This window comes from Bufo gargarizans, chromosome 10 (assembly GCF_014858855.1).
Source record: "Bufo gargarizans isolate SCDJY-AF-19 chromosome 10, ASM1485885v1, whole genome shotgun sequence".
NCBI lineage: Eukaryota > Metazoa > Chordata > Amphibia > Anura > Bufonidae > Bufo > Bufo gargarizans.
Window position 1 is genome coordinate 132642071 of NC_058089.1, and position 3681 is coordinate 132645751.

Consider the following 3681-nt stretch of genomic DNA (forward strand, 5'->3'; position numbering starts at 1 on the left):
ATGGAGATAGGCTCTATAATTGTATTTTACAGAGAATACAAGTAATTACTAAACACACAGATGTGACAGATCATCTTTCATGCTATAGTTAGTGGCTCCTAATGTGCTGCTGCTTATGATGTCACAGAATGATCTGGTTCTTAGTCCCGCCCGGTTATTATGACATCACACACATCATATAGGGAGACACAGAGCTGACACTCTCTTGAGGGTTGCAGCTAGTACTGGAGGTAAGTACACTCTGTCTTAGACTCCTTTCTTTTCTCTCATTTCTCCCCTCTTCCTATAGGCCTCCTCCATGTAAGGTCTCTGCTGCTCTCTTCTTATCTTGTGTTTTTTTCTTCTCTCCCTTTTTAAGATTTGGCGATATAGCGAGCGACATAGAGAAATTCAGGTAAATACATAATACATGTTATCCTATATCTGATCATAGACAGGAGGGAATATAAACCCATAAGTGCAAGATCCAGTGTTGATACCTGTGAGCGCCCTGTATGTGGGTACAGATGGTGAAGGGCTGGTGCAGGATGGGTACAATGATTGGGCACTGAGTGTTATGGGCATGTAGAAGTCCTCAGGGGCTGGTAGGGGTTGGTGTGATCACCAGTGAGGGAGGACTGATAGTTTTAGCTACAGTATGAGAATCGTAAACATTGAGAATAGATTAGACAACTAGACACAGTGACATTTTGATAGAGGTTGTGGGTGAGTTTTGGTAAATTACATCAGTTACTTTTTCTAACCTGTATTTTTTTTACTCTTTACAGGATGGAGGAGGAGAAAGAGAAAAAGGAGGAAGAGGAACATCTGACAGAGGAGAATAAAGAGGATAACATCAGGAGGAGGAGACTAAGGAGAAGGAGGATGAAGAGAATAAGAAGGATGAACATCTGGTCAGGAGGAGAAAAAGGAAGATAAACATTTGGAGGAGGAGGAGAATTTGGAGATGGGTGAAGAGGAAAATAAGGAAAAAGAACATCTGGAGGAGGAAGCTAAGGAGAAGGGACATCTGGAGGAGGTAGTGGGGGAGACAAAAAAGGAGGTGAAACATCATGGGGCAAATGAGGATAAGGAGAACAAATTAGAACATCTGAAGGAGGAGAAACATCAGGATAAGGAGAAACGCATTGCAGAGGAGCTTATCAAGGAGGCAGAGAAAGAGTTCGGAGAACTTTGTGATGTAGGTATGTACATCACTGTGAAATATTTTAAATTCAAAACCATTGTTGACGACATTGAGGGACAAATGGGCAGGGTTATCCATGAGGGGCGTGGCCACCTAATATCTGACATATTTATTATTTCTAGTGTCAGCTCAAAGCAGGCATTGATTCTGCACTGAGAACACATCTCTCAGGAGGCGAGGACTATTAAGGAAGTTTGCTTTTTTGTGCAAAAAAATCTATTGTGGAAAATAGATATATGAAACTCCAAACGTGATAAATCTGCCACATAGTCTGATCGCCCCAATATATGGTGTTCATCCTCTTGGAACCTACATTATCCCAATAGACAAATAACTCAAGGCCAAGGGGGTCATAAAAGAGGGGTAAATGCCAAGATCTGATTGGCTGCTGTAGAATATGGTGCTGCTGCTCAATAACGAGGCCGAGTCTATCATTTCTGGGCATAAAAATTTCTAGAACATGTAGAAGTCATATCTGTCCTCTTCTTTCTCCATCAGGTGGTGGTACAGAGTGTACACGTCCCAGCCCACAATACGGTAACTATACTTCACCATAACCAACTTTCTTCTCTACTGTTAGAATATAGGAGTCTTCCTTGTAGGATGATGGGGGAGTAGTCCTGATGTGTGAACTGATAACAATCCTCCTATATATGGGGAATTAGGAAGGAATAGATTCTGTAGCTAATAACCATGGGGGAGATTTACTAAATGCCCCAGAATTCTGCCCCTATTTACCCCAGACCTGACGTACTCACCATGAAGCGGATTTATTATCTGACTTTTACACTTTCTGAGTGTAAATCTTCTGCTTATAATACATTATAGAGATATAATTATTGCTGGTAACTCCAGATAGAAGTTCCATTAGTGGGCACCAGTCCTGCAGCACATTCTAGGGCTGGCATGATGGGTATATGGGGCACATGTACTGAGAGTGTCCAGTTAACCAGATCTGTCTTTTGTCCTTTAGGATAAGAACCATCAGCCGATGTCCCACATTTTATACCATGGAGACCATGTAAGGTTATAACAGGAGTAAGGCTGAGGTTACAGCCAGACCACAACCCTTGGTGTCCTAAAAGCCTTCTCCATGACTTGACCCCCGAATGACTACTCTTAATAATTCCTTCCATCTTGACCTAGAGCTCTTCATAATGATCATCCCCATATATTATAAATTTAACTTTAAATTAGTTTTATGTCCAACAGAGAAGAAGAAATGGAAGAAGAGGGGGAGGAAAGGTAAGAGCAGAGTCCAGAGATAATGAGCTGATCATATCGTATAGACTGATCCTCCATCCTCCGCTCATCACACCTTTCATTTGCCCTTTTTGGATTTTTTTGTAGACCAAGAAGAAGATCCTGGGTCCCCAAGTGCTTTAGGAGGAACCGTCCAAGAGGCCTGTGAGTACTTGCAGGACATGGCCCCTGTAGTTCTCCCTTGTTATTCTCTTAATGTTACTATAATATCTTATATATTTATATTTTTCTATTTCCTCCATTAGCAGCAGAGGGGAGAGCTGGGGGCTAAGGTAAGTGCAGGTTTTTATGAATTTTGCACACACTTAGTTTGCTCTTCCCTATTAGGACATATGGAGCTAATAGAGCAGGACTGATGGTGACTTCCATCTCATAGATGTAGCTGACATGCAGATAGTAGCGGTCATTCTAGAGGACTTCTCTGCATGTCTTCCATGGCACTTACACATTTCAGTGCACCCATTGACTGCTTTACTATCCCTGGTGTCTTGCTTGATGATCAATCATCCCGGGTCCTGTATTTCAATAAGGGGCTCCAGAAGCGGGGCCCATGTCCATCCCCCAGCCTGTCTAGTCTCTGACCGCCAACCACCACTTACACCACAAGAGTCTTCTCCTGACAACCTATCACTTTTCTTCTTTTCTTAGATTCCTGAGAAGATTGTGCTGCTTCAGCAGAGAAACCATTGAGTGAACAGTGAGTATACAAGATCCACCCTAGACATTAAGATAGTACAGTTTTTCCTCAACATAGATGACACCAATGGGACATGGAGGCACATGGCACCCCTCTAAACCTCAACAACTTTATACTAACAATTATTGATGAGCGAAGTTTTTAAAAAGTCGATTCGGTCGATTCGCTGAACTTCTATAAGAAATTTGTTTTGTTACAAATTAATTTGCCACGAATCGCGATAAATCAGGTATAGCCAGGTCACTGGGTTGCCAACTAGAATTTTCATTTTTCTGGACAACTTATCCCAAAACCACGGACAGCCAACATTTTTTTTGAACAAATTGGAAAACCATAATGAAAGATTAAGATTGTTTCCCAGCACTTAAAGGGAACCTGTCACCAGTTTTATGGTGTCCTAACTATGGGCAACATAAATAAGTGACTGATTCTCTTAGCAAAATGCTGGGTCACTTTCTTTAATTGACCCAGTCAATCTGCCAACATCTTGTATTGAAAAGCTCCAGCTCCTAATGATGAGTCCTGAATATTCATG

At 41.7% G+C, this 3681-nt stretch overlaps 1 long non-coding RNA gene across 1 annotated transcript; it reads left to right on the forward strand.

Moving 5' to 3' along the window:
• The first annotated feature begins 1692 nt into the window (after nt 1-1692).
• On the forward strand, nt 1693-2721 carry LOC122920219. Its single transcript, XR_006386894.1, has 5 exons — nt 1693-1723; nt 2160-2207; nt 2399-2431; nt 2537-2593; nt 2695-2721. It is a non-coding gene; the product is annotated as an uncharacterized LOC122920219 (long non-coding RNA).
• The last annotated feature ends 960 nt before the right edge of the window (nt 2722-3681 follow it).